Source organism: Pleurodeles waltl, chromosome 5, assembly GCF_031143425.1.
Source record: "Pleurodeles waltl isolate 20211129_DDA chromosome 5, aPleWal1.hap1.20221129, whole genome shotgun sequence".
In the NCBI taxonomy this organism is placed as follows: Eukaryota; Metazoa; Chordata; class Amphibia; order Caudata; family Salamandridae; genus Pleurodeles; species Pleurodeles waltl.
This window is the reverse complement of record NC_090444.1, coordinates 1,574,543,939-1,574,565,183: the sequence shown is the minus strand read 5'-3', so window position 1 is coordinate 1,574,565,183 and position 21,245 is coordinate 1,574,543,939. Positions and strand designations below refer to the sequence as shown.

The window sequence follows — 21,245 nt, the reverse complement described above, 5'->3', positions numbered from 1 at the left end:
GGGCAGGAGGCCCTGCCACAGGACCCCCAAGCCGCCAGCACCCCTCCCCCTGCAGAAGGTGAACCACCCCACAAATGTTCCCTGGGACCCAGACAGAAGCCAGAGACACTTGCCAAGAATCAGATCACCGCCAGAAAATAAGACCCTCCCGAATGACCCCCTTGTGTCCCACCCTGTCACCTTGTCCACTTTGAACTGCCTTTGCTCCCCTTCCTATGGCCCCGTGGACAATGGACCTGTGCTACATACAGAATGGAACCATACCCTGGACTTTCCTCTACCATCACCCCATTCCATTGCACTTTCCCGTCAATTATTTGCACTACAATAAACACCCTTGAATACAACTTGACTGACAGTGTGTTTTATGTGATGAAAATGTGCATTTATGGAAACAGTCACACCATGTACAAATTATCTGAAAACTGTGATAGCATACAATTAATGACCTGTAGCTGTCTGCAGTCATCACATCACTACACTGTTGTAACATCACCACCATCTGCAAAATGAGAAGCCATAGGTGTAGGAAGTTGGCTCTGTATGTGCTATTTCAAAGTAAGGAATAGCATGCACAGAGTCCAAGGGTTCCCCTTAGAGGTAAAATAATGGTAAAAAGAGATAATACTAATGCTCTATTTTGTGGTAGTGTGGTCGAGCAGTAGGCTTATCCAAGGAGTAGTGATAAGCATTTGTTGTACATACACATAGACAATAAATGAGGTACACACACTCAGAGACAAATCCAGCCAATAGGTTTTGTTATAGAAAAATATATTTTCTTAGTTTATTTTAAGAACCACAGGTTCAAATTTAACATGTAATATCTTGTTTGAAAGGTATTGCAGGTAAGTACATTAGGAACTTTGAATCAATTCAATTGCATGTATACTTTTCAAGTTATTCACAAATAGCTATTTTAAAAGTGGACACAGTGCAATTTTCACAGTTCCTGGGGGAGGTAAGTTTTTGTTAGTTTTACCAGGTAAGTAAGACACTTACAGGGTTCAGTTCTTGGTCCAAGGTAGCCCACCGTTGGGGGTTCAGAGCAACCCCAAAGTTACCACACCAGCAGCTCAGGGCCGGTCAGGTGCAGAGTTCAAAGCGGTGCCCAAAACGCATAGGCTTCAATGGACAGAAGGGGGTGCCCCGGTTCCAGTCTGCCAGCAGGTAAGTACCCGCGTCTTCGGAGGGCAGACCAGGGGGGTTTTGTAGGGCACCGGGGGGGACACAAGCCCACACAGAAATTTCACCCTCAGCGGCGCGGGGGCGGCCGGGTGCAGTGTTAGAACAAGCGTCGGGTTCGCAATGGAAGTCAATGAGAGATCAAGGGATCTCTTCAGCGCTGCAGGCAGGCAAGGGGGGGCTTCCTCGGGGAAACCTCCACTTGGGCAAGGGAGAGGGACTCCTGGGGGTCACTTCTGCAGTGAAAGTCCAGTCCTTCAGGTCCTGGGGGCTGCGGGTGCAGGGTCTTTTCCAGGCGTCGGGACTTAGGTTTCAGAGAGTCGCGGTCAGGGGAAGCCTCGGGATTCCCTCTGCAGGCGGCGCTGTGGGGGCTCAGGGGGGACAGGTTTTGGTACTCACAGTCGTAGAGTAGTCCGGGGGTCCTCCCTGAGGTATTGGTTCTCCACCAGCCGAGTCGGGGTCGCCGGGTGCAGTGTTGCAAGTCTCACGCTTCTTGCGGGGAGATTGCAGGGGTCTTTAAAGCTGCTCCTTTGGATAAAGTTGCAGTCTTTTTGGAGCAGGTCCGCTGTCCTCAGGAGTTTCTTGTCGTCGTCGAAGTAGGGCTGTCCTCAGAGGATTCAGAGGTCGCTGGTCCCTTTGGAAGGCGTCGCTGGAGCAGAGTTCTTTGGAAGGCAGGAGACAGGCCGGTGAGTTTCTGGAGCCAAGGCAGTTGTTGTCTTCTGGTCTTCCTCTGCAGGGGTTTTCAGCTAGGCAGTCCTTCTTCTTGTTGTTGCAGGAATCTAATTTTCTAGGGTTCAGGGTAGCCCTTAAATACTAAATTTAAGGGCGTGTTTAGGTCTGGGGGGTTAGTAGCCAATGGCTACTAGCCCTGAGGGTGGGTACACCCTCTTTGTGCCCCCTCCCAAGGGGAGGGGGTCACAATCCTAACCCTATTGGGGGAATCCTCCATCTGCAAGATGGAGGATTTCTAAAAGTTAGAGTCACCTCAGCTCAGGACACCTTAGGGGCTTTCCTGACTGGCCAGTGACTCCTCCTTGTTACTTTCTTTGTTTCCTCCAGCCTTGCCGCCCAAAGTGGGGGCCGTGGCCGGAGGGGGCGGGCAACTCCACTAAGCTGGAGTGCCCTGCTGTGCTGTGACAAAGGGGTGAGCCTTTGAGGCTCACCGCCAGGTGTTACAGCTCCTGCCTGGGGGAGGTGTTAGCATCTCCACCCAGTGCAGGCTTTGTTACTGGCCTCAGAGTGACAAAGGCACTCTCCCCATGGGGCCAGCAACATGTCTCTAGTGTGGCAGGCTGCTGGAACCAGTCAGCCTACACAGATAGTCGGTTAAGTTTCAGGGGGCACCTCTAAGGTGCCCTCTGTGGTGTATTTTACAATAAAATGTACACTGGCATCAGTGTGCATTTATTGTGCTGAGAAGTTTGATACCAAACTTCTCAGTTTTCAGTGTAGCCATTATGGTGCTGTGGAGTTCGTGTAAAACAGACTCCCAGCCCATATACTCTTATGGCTACCCTGCACTTACAATGTCTAAGGTTTTGCTTAGACACTGTAGGGGCACAGTGCTCATGCACTGGTGCCCTCGCCTATGGTATAGTGCACCCTGCCTTAGGGCTGTAAGGCCTGCTAGAGGGGTGTCTTACCTATACTGCATAGGCAGTGAGAGGCTGGCATGGCACCCTGAGGGGAGTGCCATGTCGACTTACTCATTTTGTTCTCACTAGCACACACAAGCTGGTAAGCAGTGTGTCTGTGCTGGGTGAGGGGTCTCTAGGGTGGCATAATACATGCTACAGCCCTTAGAGACCTTCCCTGGCATCAGGGCCCTTGGTACCAGAGGTACCAGTTACAAGGGACTTATCTGGGTGCCAGGGTGTGCCAATTGTGGAATCAATGGTACATTTTAGGTGAAAGAACACTGGTGCTGGGGCCTGATTAGCAGGGTCCCAGCACACTTCTCAGTCAAGTCAGCATCAGTATCAGGCAAAAAGTGGGGGGTAACTGCAACAGGGAGCCATTTCTTTACAATAGGTGACAGTAAGTTGAGATGCAAAGTAAGTGAATGCCACCCTGCTACAGCCACACAGATAAAACAATAGTCAAGGAATGGTCAGTTACACTGTCTCACCTGTGTGCCACTGGAAGTATTGACGTATAATTGATGTTCTTTTCTCCACATCCTCATCCTCTACCTCCTCAACCTCACTGTCTACAGGGTGCACTGTTGCCATGGGCGTTTCCAGTCTCCTCCACCTGCAGATAAGTTACATGTCATCTGAGGGCCAGGTTGTGCAACATGCAGCATGCCACTACTATCTGGCAGACCTTCTTGGGTGAGTAGCACAGGGATCCACCTGTCAGATGCAGGCATCTGAACCAGGCTGTCAGGAGGCCGAAGGTCCTTTCAAAAATTCTTCTGCTTCACCCATGTGCATCATTGCAACGATTCTCATCCCCTGTCCTGGCATTCCCCACAGGGGTCAGGAGCCAAGATAGATTTGGGTAGCCTGAGTCACCTGCAAGTTTTGAGGGACAAACAGTAGCCTTATACAATGGTATGGGGTTAACACCAGAAGGCATACACTGACATACATTGGGTGTGCACTAAGGTTCCCCTATTAACCACACTCTGAGCCTCTGTAGTTGTGCCATCAGCTGTGGGATACTGCTATTCCTCAGAACAAAGGCGTCATGCACCGACCCAGGATACCTGGCGGTGACGTGGGAGGTGTACTGGTCCACCAGACACACCATTTGCACATTGAGTGAGTGGAAACTCTTCCCATTCCTGAGCACCTGTTCATTCTAGCGTGGGGGGGACAAAAGCAATATGTGTTCTGTCAGTCATCCCAATAATACTGGGTATATGTCCCATTTCATAGAATCCTACCTTAACAGTGGCCACGTCATCCACCTGGGGGAAAGCAATGTAGCTGCACATGTGTTTGACCAAGGCAGACAGAACCCTTGCCAGCACAATTGAGAACTTTGGCTGTGACATTCCTGCTGTCAAGCCCACTGTCACTTGCAAAGAATCAGCTGAAAGGAAAGGGATGACTGATATTACTTGCACAAGAGGGGGGATCCCAGTGGGATGACGGATAGCTGATATCAGATCAGGCTCCAATTGGGCACACAGCTCTGTGTTTGTGGCCCTGTCCAATCTACAGGTGAGTATTATGTGCCTGTCCTTCATTGTAGCCAAGTCCACAAGGAGTCTGTACACGGGGGCTTGTCTCCTCCTCCCAGTCATCCACAGTGGTAGGTATCTAAGGGACACAAGAGTGAGTAGGCTGTCACAATTTGAACAATGGGACCAGCACCTCAGTGTACATAGAGCATTAATGTGATGGGCAGTGGGAATGGCAATGTACGTGCAATAATCAGCAATGACGCAGCTATGGATTATCTGGATTGTCCACCACCATTAAATGGCGACCACCTGTCCTGTTTCTAGGGACAGGTGGAAGTGAGGTAACTCCGCCAACGTTAGGCGTCTGTTGCTGTGACCTGTGTCTGGAACCTACCATGGCCCATTTGACTGGGGAAAGGGCCCCTGCTTTCACTTTGGAGCAGTTGGGCTGTTTGGTGGAAGGGGTCCTACCCCAGTATGGAGTGCTTTATGGGCCTCCAGACCATAAGGTGAGTACACCTTGGGCACGATGCATGTGGCAAGGTTGCACGGAGATGTGTTTGAAGAATCATGACATTTGGGGGGGTATGTATGTTGGTAGTGTACATGGTGGGCGCCGGGTGATGCGTGTGCCAATGGAGATGGAAATGGGATTTGTTGGTCATATGAGTGACAGACTGGATTGTATGTGTAATGGTGTCCTCCCGTCTGTATTACCTCTGCAGGTCAGCGCTCATCAGAAGAAGGGATTGTGGTGTGCCATCGCCAAGGCTGTGCGGACACTGGGGGTCTACAGCAGGTGGAGCACCCAGTGTAGGAAAAAATGGGAGGATCTGAGATGCTGGGCATGGAAGACCGCAGAGGCCCAGCTGAGGATGGCCTCCCAATGAGGAAGGGGTGCCCATCGGAACCTGACCCCCCCTTATGGCCCACATACTGGCGGTGGCCTACCCAGAGCTGGATAGGTGCTTCAGGGCATCACAGCAGCCACAAGGGGGTGAGTACAGTGGGTGTTACTACAATCATTATTAAGTTACATGGGATCCAGGTGGTGGTTCTAGGTCAGTGGGTGCCCCTTGATGCCAAGTCAGTCATTGCAGCGTGACCCAGCTCAAGGGGAATGGTTGTATAGCAAATTCAGGAAACCTAGCTAGGTTGTATTCCATGTCAGACAGGGCTTAGTAGGTCGCAGGAGGGTTACAGTTGGTGGTGTTTGGCCCTCATCTTTCTGTGACACCTAGCCAATTGATTGCTAGTGTGGTGCATAATGCTCAACCCTGAACCCTGTGTGTGATGGTAATATGTACAACTGTGGTGTTGGTGCTGGAATTGACCCACTGTTCCCTTTCTCTCTCTCTCTCCCCTTTTCTTTCTGTCATCATGTCCACGTGTGCATCAGCGTTATCTGACGGAGAAGCAGGGGCTCCAGCGACTGAGGGAGCTGCATCCCACATGACCCAGGAGGCACAGTCTACCAACACTGAGGGAACCAGTGGGACGGAGGGCGAGGGGAGCACCACGAAGGAGACAGGAGGTGACAACACTGACTCTGATTCCTCCTCTGATGGGAGCTCCCTGGTGGTGGCGGATACCTCTGGGATCACCCCAGCTCCAGGTACAGCCACCCTCTGTTCCAGCACCGCCCTCCCAGTAGCCCCTCACTGAGTTGCCTGTGCCTGCTCATCCAGGAGGTGGGCATCTCCTTTGCCCCAGGCACCTCAGGCCCTGCCCCAGTGAGCCCTGCTGCCCAGAGTGAGGAGGCTATTGACCTCCTGTAAGGCAGTCAACCATAGTGAATGCCATCCAGGGGCTGTAATCCTAGATGCAGCAATGCAATGCAGTCCTGGAGGGCATCCACAGTAGATTGGTGGCCCAACACAGATCATTCCAGGCTCTGGCCTCCTCTCTGGTGACAGCCATTGCCCTGTTCCTACCGTCCCCCCTCCAACTACCACTTTCCAGTCCCAGTCTCTTCAACTCCAACCCATCCCATGCACACATACAGACAAGCATGCACACAAAACATCAGACAACAGTAGCACAGTCAGACACAGACAGCACACTTCAGGCCACAAACACTCACACAAACAACAGACAGTTACACACACAACAACATCCACTGCCTCCACTCTCTCCCCTTCCTCCTCTCTGTCACATCCGCACTTACAGCTTCATGCACTGCTTCAACAGCCAGCACCACCATCACCACACCAAGCAGCACGCACACCTCACTAGCAGACACCTGCACAACATCCATCCACGTGTCCCATGTGTTCTCTCCCACCCTGTCTGTCCCCCCCTCCTAAGGGACACAAATGCAGGCACTCAGATACCCAACAGCCATCCACCTCACATCAGCACACTGCCCTTGCACGTGCACCCAAAGTCAGCAGACGTACCCCTCCAACAACCACTCCCTCAACCTCCACTCCCATCCCTCCTCCCTCATCCTACCCCACCATCCCTAAGAAGCTTTTCCTTGCCCAACTTGACCTCCTCCCGCCCTCTCCACCCCGTCCTACCAGTAAGAACATGGTGCCCAGCACCTCAGCCAAACAGTCCACTAGGACAGTTGAGGCACCTCCTAGTCGTGGAGGCAAGAAAGTGAAGGATCCCACTCCACCAGCCAGGAAAGTGAAGGATCCCACTCCACCAGCCAGGAAAGGAAAGGTTCCCACTCCACCAGCCAGGAAAGGAAAGGTTCCCACTCAACCACCAATGACAGGAATGGTTCCCACTCAACCACCAATGACAGGAATGGTTCCCACTCAACCACCAATGAAAGGCAAGAAGCTCTCACCTCCAGCTCAGACACACCAGCCCTCATGTCCAGCAGAAGCTGCCCAGGAGACACTTCCCCCAGCAGAGAAAAGGCAGCCCTCACCTCCAGCAGTGGCTTCCCAGGGGACACCTCCTCCAGCAGAGACAATGCAGCCTTCCCTTCCAGCAGAGGGCATGTAGGCCATCCTCCAGGGACTGTTGTACAAGAAGACCCCTACTGAAGCAGTGGACAAGTTTTCCACCTCAGAGACTGACCTTGCACTCCCCAGCATTGGGAAATGGGCATGGAGCCCATTCCAGGAGCAGTGGACAAGTTCTCCACCTCAGAGACTGTGACCTTGCACTCCCCAGCATTGGGAAATGGGCATGGAGCCCCCTCCAGAACCAGTGGGTAAGTTCAGCACTTCAGCTGAGGTGTCCCCCACTCCTCTTCCCCCTGAGGTGCTTGCCCACTTCCAACACGTTGCCCCTGCACAGTTTGGTGCAGAGAATGTCAGGATCAAGTTGGGGCTTGGACGATGCCCTGTGGCCATGTGGGCCTTTTGTAATTTGGACTGGGCATTGGCTGTTTTCTGGACAATAGTTCATGTATAATATTTGTCACTTTGGTACTTATGGTGGTTGTTAGCATGCAAATAAATTTTCAATTCTGCCTTACTGTTGTCCTTGCATTATTGTGAGGTGTGTCTTATGACATTGTTTTTCATCTGCAGCTAGTTGTGTGTATGGTATGTGTGTGAATGGTGTGTGTTGTGCGTGTGTGTGTCACTTCCCTTTTCCTCCCTCCCTTGTGTGCTAGGCAGCTGTACTCACCGGCGTTGTCTTCGTCGGCATTGGTGTTCCAGGTGGAGCATGGCATAGAAAAGCATTGGGAAGACCTGCAGTTCTGGGTCAGTGGCGGCGTTGATCTTCTCTGTGTCTCTAATGGTGAGTCTTTGGTCTTCTGTGTTCTGTTTCCGCCAGGCTTTTGATCGCGTTGGTACCGCCCCGGAAATCTTGACGGAGTGCTGTGTCACAATATGGTGGGTGGCACCTTGTCTTCCGTCTGGCTGTTGATGGCTACCACCGTGGTGAGTGGTGTTAACGCACTGGCAGATGGCGTGGTACATTGCCTGTCTATGGGAGTTATCACCGCCATGGTCATAATTTGGCGGTAACTACCACCAGCCTTTTGGTGGTATTACCGCCACTTTAACAGTTACCGCCAATATCATAATGACCACCCCTTGCTAATCCCTTCCCCGCCAAGGATGTAGTGGTTACGTCCGGTGGCGTGGCACTGGGAAGCCACGGACGTAACTACTACATCCTGGTATAGGCCCTCAGGGGAATCGTAGGTGCTCCCCCCCGAGGGCCTCACCCACAACCCCCATGCGTGCTGACCTCATCAGAGGTCACCTCCCATCGGGCTGGAAGCATGCTTCCAGCATGATGCAGAAGAGAAATGCTCAGCATTTCTCTTCTGCTCAGGAGGAGAAGGCAGGCAGAGGCATGAAAGGAAAGGAAAGTCCTTTCCTTTCCTTTCATGTCTCTGCAAGCATTTCTACTGCCCAATTGCGATGCGACCTCGAAGGAAGACAGAAACCACTAGGCAGCAGGGATTTTTGTTTTGCGACAAATTCACACAAGGGGAGCGACACCTTAGGCAAGGGTCGCTCCCCTGGGGGGGGAGGGGGGGATTTATTTTAGGCATTTCTGCTCCCCTTGGAGGCAAATCGGCGCATTTCTATTAGGCTGATCTGCCCAGGTGGGAGGGGGGGAGGGGGAGAAACCACCCATGTACCAGGGATTGGTGTGAGTGCGTATATGTATGTTTGGGGGGGCAGCCCCTTGGGCAAGGGTCGCTCCCCATGGGGGCACTTTACTGTTGGCCATATCTGCCCCCCTTGGGAGCAGATCGGCCTATTTTTGGAAGGCCCATCTGCTACCAAGGGGGGCAGAAAGCCCACGTGAGACCAGGGAAGATTTTTTCTTTAAAATAAGAGGGTGGGGTATGGCCATACCCCCACCCCAAATAAATGGGGCCAAAGTTGTACTACCCACAAGTGGGCGGATGGGGCAATTACCCCCAATCCACACCCAGACGGGGCAGAAAGTCTACTAGATGCCAGGGAATTAAAAAAAAAATAGTGGGGTGGTGGGCCTGGTTATGCCCCCACCCCAACCAACTAAAGAGGGTAACAGTCTTTCAGCTCTGCCCCGCACACTAAAACATCTTATCCCATGGCAAGCAAGAGGACATTTGATTATTGTGGGTTTTGGTTTTACACTTGGGCCAATAGAGCTTGGCTAACTCTCAAAATCGTCCCACTTGGAATGGTGAGGGCTGCACTTTATGGACTTTGGGACGCTGCGATGTAGAAAAATCTACAAGACCTAGACACATCTGAAAACTAAACATCTGGGTGATTCCAGGATGGTGTGCTTCACATGCACCCTGCACAATTTTTTTTACCCACAATGCCCTGCAAACCTCCAACTTTGCTGGAAACCACACATTTTCTCCACATTTTTGTGATGGAAGCTTCCGGAATCCGCAGGAATCCACAAAATTCCTACCACCCAGCATTGTCTCATCTATACCGATAAAAATTCTGCTGCACTTGTCAGCCTAAATTTTTTTTTCTTCAAACTGCCCTTTTGGACACACTTTGGTCCCCCTCAATTTCAACATGTTTTTGGATCTTCCCTTTCACAGCACTTGGCCCACCTACACAAGTGAGGTATCATTTTTAGCGGGAGACTGAGGGGAACGTTGGGTGGTAGGAAATGTGTCCCGGTGCGGTGATCACACAGAAATGTGGGAGAAATGTGATTTTTTAGCTAACTTTGAGGTTTGCTGAGGATTCTGTTTATGAAAGCATTGGGGGATCCACGCAAGTCACACCTCCCTAGACTCCCTCAGGTGTCTAGTTTTCAGACGTGTCTGGGTTAGGTAGATTTCCCTAGACGGCTGCTGAGCCTAAGACCAAAAACGCAGGTGCCCCCGCAAAAACAGGTAGTTTTGTAATTGATAATTTTGATGTGTCCAGATAGTGTTTTGGGGCATTTCCTTTCGTGGGCACCAGACCTACCCACACAAGTGAGGTACCATTTTTATCGGGAGACTTGGGGGAATGCTGGGTGGAAGGAAACCTGTGGCTCCTCTCAGATTCCAGAACTTTTTGTCACCAAAATGTGAGGAAAAAGTGTTTTTGGCCAAATGTTGAGGTTTGCAAAGGACTCAGAGAAACAGAACCTGGTGAGAGCCCCACAAGTCACCCCATCTTGGATTCCCCTTGGTGTCTAGTTTTAAAAAATGCGTAGGTTTGGTAGGTGTCCCTATGTGCCGGCTGAGCTAGAGGCCAAAATCTACAGCTAGGCACTTTGCAAAAAATACTTCAGATTTCAATATAAAAATTGTGTTTCCTGTTGCGAGCATTAGGCCTACCCACGCAAGTGACATACCATTTGTATTGGGACACTTGGGGGAACACAGAATAGCAAAACAAGTGTTATTGCCCCTTGTCGTTCTCTACATTTTTTTCTTCCAAATGTAAGACAGTGTGTAAAAAAAACATCTATTTGAGAAATGTCCTGTAATTCACATGCTAGTATGGGCACCCCAGAATTCAGACATGTAAAAATAACCACTGCTTCTCAACACCTTATCTTGTGCCCATTTTGAAAATACAAAGATTTTCTTGATACCTATTTTTACTCTTTATATCTCAGCAAATTAATTGCTGTATACCCAGTATAGAATGAAAACCCATTGCAAGGTGCAGATCATTTATTGGCTCTGGGTACCTAGGGTTCTTGATGAACCTACAGGCCCTATATGTCCCTGCAACCAGAAGAGTCCAGTAGACGTAACAGTATATTGGTTTCGAAAATCTGACATCGTAGGAAAAAGTTACAGAGAAAACATGGAGAAAAATGGCTGTTTTTGTACCTCAATTTCAATTTTTTTTTTATTTCAGCTGTTATTTTCTGTAGGAAACCCTTGTAGGATCTACACAAATTACCGCTTGCTGAATTCAGAACTTTGTCTACTTTTCAGAAATGTTTAGCTGTCTGGGATCCAGCATTGGTTTCACACCCATTTATGTCACTAATTGTAAGGAGGCTGAAAGCACAAACAATAGTAAAAAAAGGGGTATGTCCCAGTAAAATCCCCAAATTGTGTGGCAAAATGGGGTTTTCTGATTAAAGTCTGCCTGTTCCTGAAAGCTGGGAAGATGGTGGTTTTAGCACCGCAAAACCTTTGTTGATGCCATTTTCAGGGAAAAAACCACAAGCCGTCTTCCGAGCCCTTTTTCCACTTATTTTGAAAAAAAAAAAAAAAAAACTTTTCGCTCTTGGTCTCCTTCAGGGAAACACACAAAGTTTGGGTACCTCTATAGTCCCTAGTATGTTGGGAAAAAAGGATGCAAATTTGACGTGGGAAGCTTATGTGGACAAAAAGTTATGAGGTTTTAAGAGCGAACTGCCCCAAACAGCCCAAAAAAGCTTGGCACCTGAGGTGGAAAAGGCCTGGCATCGAAGGGGTTAAGCCAGTTGCGGGTTATCAAATGGGGTATGGACCAAATAGACCTCAAATTAAAGTCATAAGGCTATGAAGGATTGATGAACCCACCAAAATGTCTCATGGGTGATGGTCCGGTCTGATTGCATATGTTGATTAGAAATGTAGAGTTGACACATCGAAAAAAGAATAATCAATCCAAACTTATTGTTTATTGATGCGCATATGCATAAAAAGCCACTGTAAGCTAACACATGTTTCTCCCCCTGTGGTGTGTCTGGAGCTTTTTCAAGGCTGTAATGATAATGGGGCAATCAGTTTCTAAGGACTGTTGGAAAAAGTGGTTTTATATAACCTGTGATGTCAGTGAAAAGGGAGTGGTACCTTGTGCGTCCAGTGGAAAGTAGAAGGAAAAAAAGGGAAAAAGAAAGGGAAAAAGGAAAGGTACGTGCAGTCTAAAACCTCTTGTGAACCTTATAAAAAAATATATCTAGGTGTATGGGAAAATCCCGAAGTGAATTATTTCACCAGAGTCGTTGGTGGCACATGCAGATTAAGAACCTGCGATAGGTGAAGCAGATGCTGGTAAGTAGCATTTCTTTCAATGTGTGTATTACTGCATGTAATAGATATTCCATTACTGCATGCAGATAAAGCGATTGTAGTCAGAAGCATCACATACCAAATGACAATCAGGTAGGTGATCTTTAAAATTGGGCAATATTCTCAGTCTCTATATGAGAGAAATACATACAAATGTTGTCTAGTCTGGCAATATGTTCATGAAGAGCTGCACAGATGCATTATTCTGCGTAGATGTTCAAATAACTTAAACACGTATATAAACATTATTCAGTGTATTCATGTTGATTGGAAAACATCCATGGGTCATGTACACGTTGTTGGGCCATAAGTAATGTATTTTTGTATGCTGGGCATTTATACACATTAATCTTACTTAATAAAAATAAGAAAAATAAAGGCAAGCATTTTTCTTATTGGATTGGCTATCATATAAAGTTATTTCGAGAACATACATGTTGTACCATTAGTGAAACATTAATAAGGCAAACACGATAATTCTACATGAGGAAAGAAAAATCACAGTTTTTTCGTTAAATACTAGGTGACCCTAATTGATTGAATATGACGTTATTGAGTTATTAGTACAACATTTGCACGCTCTAATTTCATGCGGGCTAATCCTATGTGAGGGTATGAAAGGCACAAAATAGCGAGCCAGGACCACTCTTGCCCATCTTAGTTGGATAATAAAGGATCCCGCGGGAGGCTCACTGTCCATTATACCATCCGTGGAAATGCGGTACAAAGCTATTAGTAAACTTTTGTCATATGCACTAGTCCTGTGTAAAAATGTAATGAAACAGCCGGGACTAGCCTCGCTCATTTTCATTAAATAATGGTCCCAAAAGAGAAACCTCATGTTATTATCGTCGATCGCTTACCTATTCTGCAGACGCGGTACTGTCAACTATCGGAAAAGGACATCCTAGGCTAATCCCCTTATTGGAAGCTCAATGTGTTAGTCCCAAGCCATTTTGGCTGAATCCTGAGCCCGAAGTCCTACCTTTGTTTTATTAGCACAGATGACGATAGTTGCGGGTCTGGAGAAATAGCGTCCATGCTGGAAAGGTGTTTTAGAAACGAGAAGCTAGTTAATAGCAGAAGGGGGGGGGAGAAAAGGGAAAGATATTTGTGAATTTGTAAGAGGGCTACCAGGGCTTTTATATTTTATTTTATATATTAAGTATGGACATTAGCAGCAATTAACAGTAACGTTTCGAGGTTATCATTCATCCCTATTTTACCGAAGGCAACGGTCTTTACGTGTTCCCAGAAGCGGCCATTATAAATCAAAACAGGGAACATAGTTGATCTATCTATGATCCTGCCTATAATTACGGTCTACATAATTGCCTGTGTCCCTCATATAGGATACGTGCCCTCATATGATAGTTCATGGTACAAATATTGTTGTTTACTATGTGATGTGAGAATGGGGGGATTGTGTAGTCTTGGTATCAAATGTGGGTATCGGCCTTGGATAAAGGTTGATATCATATTTCTTCATGGCACTTAAATATTTATTTGCACGTTAATGATTCAACATGGAAGCCTAGGGTCAGGAGGATATTGTACGTATGCGTTTTATTGGATGTGAGTCCTGACAAATACACATATAGGTCTGCTTGGGTCAGGACGTTTGATTATGGGTACGTACACTCCCATGGTGTACATATCTAATTATAATTCCTATTGCATTATTCACTAAGACAATAGAAAGGTATAGAGATTGTACAGTACTTATTAGAAAAAGGCAATGTTGTCAGTTCACAACCATGGAATCATTAGAGAAGCCAATAATTCCATTCTGCTTCCTTGTTGAGACCTTGCCGTACTGTATCAAAGCTTATGATCAAGGTGCTTTCACATTGTCTCAGCTTCAGTTACAGGTCACCACCCCGGGGATGTTGTTTGAGTTTAAGAAGGCCACAAAATATAAAGGTTCGTGTAAGGGGGTGACATTTGACAAAATGTTCAACCAATGGATGTCTCAGATCATCCTTTTGTGTGCTCCAATAGTGTTCTTGTATTCTCACTTTCTAGGCCCTGGTTGTACTTTTTATATGTACCTTGTCACATGGCAGGTGATGGAATATATTTTATTGGTACTTTCACAGTAAATGAACTGATGTATTGAGAACTGTTGGTCGTTGATTATAGCCTCTTTTGATTTAGAATGACCCAGTTTACAAATTGAACAGTTGGTACAGGTATAAAAGCCTGTAGTTTGTTTCAGAAAGTGTAATTTTCTTTTCCTGATAAAATGACGGCATATTTTGTCCCTAAGATTGGGTGCTCTTTTGAAGCCCATCTGAGAAAAAGGTTTGATGTCCTGTGAGATTTAGGGATTCCTTGTGAGTATTACCATTGTTTATGAAGCAGTTTGCGAATGTGTGGGTGACCATTGTGATAATGAGTAATGAAACAAATGGCCGTCTTGTTTGTAGTAGTAGGTTTGTCTTTGTTTAGAATTTTCTTGCGGAATAATTTTGCAAAGTGTTACTTTTTGTGATTTAGTCCTGTTCTGTTGTATCCTCTTCTGCACAAGCGTTCAGTGATTGTTGTTGCTGCCGTCTTATAGTCTTCCATATATTATTACATATTACATATTATATTCGCCTGCTGGAATGTTGAGTATTATACTTTCTGGGTGTCAGCTAGTAGCATGAAGAATGGAATTAGCAGCTGTTTCTTTTCTGTAAAAACGAGTGTGCAGCTGATTTTGGTCAGTGTAAAAGATAAGATCCAGATATTCAACTGATTTTCTAGAAATTTGATATGTCACATCAATTCCCCATTTGTTGGGTGTAAGGGTATGCAGAAAATGTCAAAGTTGGGATTCTTGGCCTTGCCAAATTAGCAAAATGTAATCGATGTATCAGCCCCAATAGATTACATTTTGGGCGTGATCCTCTGTTTTCTCCTTCCCCAGTCTTTCCACTTCCCCCATCAGGATACAGGCGTACGGTGGAGCAAATAGAGCTCCCATCTCAGTCACTTGTTGTGGTAGATAGTATTCACCTTTGAACGGGAAGAAGTTGTCTTTAAGACAAACAGTCAGCATAGCTATGATCATTTCATTTCTTTCTAGGAAATGTACTGAACGTGTGGATAAACATCTGAGTACTGCCTCCATACCGTCTTCATGTTTGATTGAGGTGTATAGACTAACCACATCTATGGTAGCTAGTACGTAATCTGGTTGCCATTCAATATTGTGGAGTGTTTGTAGCGTATCTTTGGTGTCCTTAATGAAGGAAGGTAAATTCTTCATAAAAGGTTGTAATTCTGAGTCAATAAGCATTCATATATCCAAGCAGATGGAGTTAATGCCTGAGATGATTGGTCTCACTTTTGGTGGATAACCGCCTTTATGAATTTTAGGTAGAAGATATAATGTTGGAGTCATTGGCTATTTCACAAATGAAAGTAAGGCAAGTATTTCTCTTGAGTACCAAAAATCTAACAGTTCCCTTAGTTTTTCCTGTACCTCCTGGGTTGGATTGTATGGACGTTTCTTGTAACATATGTTGTCATCAATTTGTCGATAAACCTCCTGGAGGTAATCTCCTTTGTTAAGAATTACAATGTTTCCCCCTTTGTCCACTTCTTTGATCAAAATTGCATTGTAATCCTGTAGCTCACTTATTGCCTGTCTTTATTTATAATTAGTGTTCAATGGCAGATATTTTTGTTTTTTTACATATTTTTTGTATTCTTGATCTAGATCTTCCATCATAGTTGTAAAGAAGAGGTCAACTGTATTGCCAGATGGAAGAGTGGGTGTAAAGGTAGATTTTGTAGGTAGTTTTGATTGTTTAGAATAGCTTGTATCAATATTGAGTTTCGAAGTTATCTCTGTTAATGATTGTTCTTGTCCATCAATGTTAGACAGGTTAGTGAGTAGATGAATTGTTTCTAAGTCTTGGACTGTTAGGTCACTACTAATCGTTTGTAATGGATATTTGTTTCTGTTAGGTTCTTTTGTGGCAAAGAAGGATTTCAATTTCAATTTTCTGGTGAACTTGAGCACATCTATTTTAGTTTGAACTATGGTGTATCCTTGGTGTGTTTAGCTGCCATATCAAATTTAGCAAAGGTAACTTGTGCGTAGTGCCTGATTGCATCTAATCTGGGTAGCTTAACAACAAGCGAGATGTTCCACTCTAACTGCGCACGCATTTGCGTCTGTAATGTGGTTATGGTGAACTTACTCGGTCGGTACAAGATGTGAGTGCTTTTAGGAAGTTGGCTCTGTATGTGCTATTTCAAAGTAAGGAATAGCATGCACAGAGTCCAAGGGTTCCCCTTAGAGGTAAAATAGTGGTAAAAATAGATAATACTAATGCTCTATTTTGTGGTAGTGTGGTCGAGCAGTAGGCTTATCCAAGGAGTAGTGTTAAGCATTTGTTGTACATACACATAGACAATAAATGAGGTACACACACTCAGAGACAAATCCAGCCAATAGGTTTTGTTATAGAAAAATATATTTTCTTAGTTTATTTTAAGAACCACAGGTTCAAATTTAACATGTAATATCTTGTTTGAAAGGTATTGCAGGTAAGTACATTAGGAACTTTGAATCATTTCAATTGCATGTATACTTTTCAAGTTATTGACAAATAGCTACTTTAAAAGTGGACACTTAGTGCAATTTTCACAGTTCCTGGGGGAGGTAAGTTTTTGTTAGTTTTACCAGGTAAGTAAGACACTTACAGGGTTCAGTTCTTGGTCCAAGGTAGCCCACCGTTGGGGGTTCAGAGCAACCCCAAAGTCACCACACCAGCAGCTCAGGGCCGGTCCGGTGCAGAGTTCAAAGTGGTGCCCAAAACGCATAGGCTAGAATGGAGAGAAGGGGGGTGCCCCGGTTCCGGTCTGCTTGCAGGTAAGTACCCGCGTCTTCGGAGGGCAGACCAGGGGGGTTTTGTAGGGCACCGGGGGGGACACAAGCCCACACAGAAATTTCACCCTCAGCAGCGCGGGGGCGGCCGGGTGCAGTGTAGAAACAAGCGTCGGGTTTTCAATGTTAGTCTATGAGAGATCAAGGGATCTCTTCAGCGCTGCAGGCAGGCAAGGGGGGGGCTCCTCGGGGAAACCTCCACTTGGGCAAGGGAGAGGGACTCCTGGGGGTCACTTCTGCAGTGAAAGTTCGGTCCTTCAGGTCCTGGGGGCTGCGGGTGCAGGGTCTTTTCCAGGCGTCGGGACTTAGGTTTCAGAGAGTCGCGGTCAGGGGAAGCCTCGGGATTCCCTCTGCAGGCGGCGCTGTGGGGGCTCAGGGGGGACAGGTTTTGGTACTCACAGTCGTAGAGTAGTCCGGGGGTCCTCCCTGAGGTGTTGGTTCTCCACCAGCCGAGTCGGGGTCGCCGGGTGCAGTGTTGCAAGTCTCACGCTTCTTGCGGGGAGATTGCAGGGTCTTTAAAGCTGCTCCTTGAAACAAAGTTGCAGTCTTTTTGGAGCAGGTCCGCTGTCCTCGGGAGTTTCTTGTCTTTTTCGAAGCAGGGCAGTCCTCAGAGGATTCAGAGGTCGCTGGTCCCTTGGAAGGCGTCGCTGGAGCAGAGTTCTTTGGAAGGCAGGAGACAGGCCGGTGAGTTTCTGGAGCCAAGGCAGTTGTTGTCTTCTGGTCTTCCTCTGCAGGGGTTTTCAGCTAGGCAGTCCTTCTTCTTGTGGTTTGCAGGAATCTAATTTTCTAGGGTTCAGGGTAGCCCTTAAATACTAAATTTAAGGGCGTGTTTAGGTCTGGGGGGTTAGTAGCCAATGGCTACTAGCCCTGAGGGTGGGTACACCCTCTTTGTGCCTCCTCCCAAGGGGAGGGGGTCACAATCCTAACCCTATTGGGGGAATCCTCCATCTGCAAGATGGAGGATTTCTAAAAGTTAGAGTCACTTCAGCTCAGGACACCTTAGGGGCTGTCCTGACTGGCCAGTGACTCCTCCTTGTTGCTTTCTTTGTTCCCTCCAGCCTTGCCGCCAAAAGTGGGGGCCGTGGCCGGAGGGGGCGGGCAACTCCACTAAGCTGGAGTGCCCTGCTGGGCTGTGACAAAGGGGTGAGCCTTTGAGGCTCACCGCCAGGTGTCACAGCTCCTGCCTGGGGGAGGTGTTAGCATCTCCACCCAGTGCAGGCTTTGTTACTGGCCTCAGAGTGACAAAGGCACTCTCCCCATGGGGCCAGCAACATGTCTCTAGTGTGGCAGGCTGCTGGAACTAGTCAGCCTACACAGACAGTCGGTTAAGTTTCAGGGGGCACCTCTAAGGTGCCCTCTGTGGTGTATTTTACAATAAAATGTACACTGGCATCAGTGTGCATTTATTGTGCTGAGAAGTTTGATACCAAACTTCCCAGTTTTCAGTGTAGCCATTATGGTGCTGTGGAGTTCGTGTTTGACAGACTCCCAGACCATATACTCTTATGGCTACCCTGCACTTACAATGTCTAAGGTTTGGTTTAGACACTGTAGGGGTACCATGCTCATGCACTGGTACCCTCACCTATGGTATAGTGCACCCTGCCTTAGGGCTGTAAGGCCTGCTAGAGGGGTGTCTTACCTATACTGCATAGGCAGTGAGAGGCTGGCATGGCACCCTGAGGGGAGTGCCATGTCGACTTACTCGTTTTGTCCTCACTAGCACACACAAGCTGGCAAGCAGGGTGTCTGTGCTGAGTGAGAGGTCTCCAGGGTGGCATAAGACATGCTGCAGCCCTTAGAGACCTTCCTTGGCATCAGGGCCCTTGGTACTAGAAGTACCAGTTACAAGGGACTTATCTGGATGCCAGGGTCTGCCAATTGTGGATACAAAAGTACAGGTTAGGGAAAGAACACTGGTGCTGGGGCCTGGTTAGCAGGCCTCAGCACACTTTCAATTGTAAACATAGCATCAGCAAAGGCAAAAAGTCAGGGGGCAACCATGCCAAGGAGGCATTTCCTTACAGTGCTTATGTCAAGAATGCTGGTAATATTGCACATACACATTACTTGCTCTCCGGTGGTTTGTAGAAATCCGTTAATAAGTAAGGGATGATTAATGACATAACATATGCTCTCTGTCCCTATCTGATATAAGTCTGTGCCATTTAAAAGGATAAGGTAACCATTCACATTCTCCCGGTATTGTGTGAAGACATGGATCTAGCACCCGTTCAGTGTGGGTACATACCCACCCCTTAGACCAATCTGCACATCTAGTGGGATCTACAGTGTGATTTGTTTAATCGATCCACTTTTTGTCAGTGTGAGGTATCCACCATTCTTTTACTTGTCACTACGGGGAGCAATATAAAGGGGCACCATATGTCAGGAGGAAGATAATTTCTTGCTATATCAAAAAGAGCATAACACATTTCTTCCTCACAGTGAAACTGTATGGGCTTTACCCATAGTTCTTCAGGCAAATGCAATTGTTGTCTCCAATATTCACCCTGAAGCTTTCCCCATTCTGCTTTAAAGTCTGCATACTGTTGATTAACAATGCTTTGCCATAGTATGCACTGGATGCACTTGGACACTGTTTGTGTGTTTTAAAAGCTTTTTTCCGAATTGTTCATAAGTGAAATTATGCCATTGCCAATCGTGATACAACCCACGCAGGACTTTCCATACTTCTTGTGAGTGTGTGGGCCCCCATTGAGAAATTACTTTTATGGCCTCTCCTGTACTATATTCTGTAGAAGATAGTTTATTCCTAATGGCTTCAACATCAAAAGAATTCAGGGCCCCTACCCCGATTCCGGTGGCCCCAGCTCTCAAGGACCCTAGATCTCTTCTAATGCGTAACTTTGGCAAGGGCCATATCTGTGGTGTCCATGGTGCACATAATGGATCATACTTTGAGACATTCCCCTTGGCAATATTTATCTGTAACACAATACGATTAATTATGCTTGCATTCAGAGCTTGCTTACATCCTATTCTATATCGAACTATAGAAACGTTGCTTAAGTTGCTAATCATGCGTCTTTCGGTTACATAAAACATGAAGGCTGGTGGTTTGGAGTATCGACCTCCTTTGGTTCCATTGTTCATTGTAACAACCACCATATGTCCTGGTATCACAATATTTACATATCATGTTTAGCATATAATTCAAAGCCTGTACTGTTGCTGGCGTCCCCTGCAACTCGTTCAGTCCGTTGGCATGTCGGATTTGCTGTCCAGTTACCTTCCAGGTCACAACTTTGGCAACCATCCACTTGCCTCCAGGTACCTTCACGTTGAAAAGTGAAACATATCTCTGGTCATCAGTTACATTAGAAGCTTGAGATGCACAAGTGACATGAAGGTCCGTAACGACATTCTCTGCTACATTCGGTCTGACAGGAACCACGTCATCAACGCAGATGTCATCGTTTATGACCGTGGAAAAGTCTCACTGCAGGTACAAATACAGGTACATTAGAGTTCTTTAAAAGTACAATATACGTACTCCCCACCCCTTCACTCAATATCTCTCCTGCCTCTGGCTTTTTCCCTGGATGGTTCACCCATACTTTTCTTCCTGTGCTTCCAAATCCTCCCTCACCTCTCTGGGTGTTATCGGGCGGGCAGATCTTTCTTCAATGTGGGGGGTGTACACTTGTTCACAAATCAATTGTGCAAGTCTGTCATGTGCTGATAACTTTTTTAGCTGTTCTTTCACCAATCCGTTATATCTCTTAATCATGCCTGCAGTTTGTGGATAATAACTAAGGTGCACAATCCACCAAATTCCCTGTTCCTGCGCCCAGCCCTGCACTGTTTTCCCTGAAAAGTGTGTGCCCCTGTCTGTTTGGATATCATCAGGTGCCCCATAATGTTTTATCAGGTAGTTTAGCCCTCGCAAAGTGGACTTTTGATCTGCAGACTTACAGGGCATACCCAACATAAGGCTAGAGTAGGCGTCCACCATGGTCAATACGTATCTTTTGCCTCCTTCTTTTGGTAGCGGCCCTATATAGTCCATTTGCCACACCATAGCAGCTGCAGTTCCTCTTCTGATATGGCAGCTAGGCTTCTTTTGCAGGGGCATTTGTCTAATCTGGTTGCATATGGGGCACTCCTTTACTGCTTGTTGCACTTGT

At 46.9% G+C, this 21,245-nt stretch overlaps 1 protein-coding gene across 1 annotated transcript in view; it reads right to left on the bottom strand.

Moving 5' to 3' along the window:
* The window catches only part of RNF144A (ring finger protein 144A), a 168,291-nt gene extending 155,114 nt beyond the window's left edge, over window positions 1-13,177 (bottom strand). Inside the window, exon 1 of the mRNA XM_069235884.1 lies at window positions 13,073-13,177. The gene's annotated coding sequence lies outside the window, so the exon portion shown is untranslated. The remainder of the gene's footprint in view (window positions 1-13,072) is intronic.
* Window positions 13,178-21,245: the final 8,068 nt, after the last annotated feature.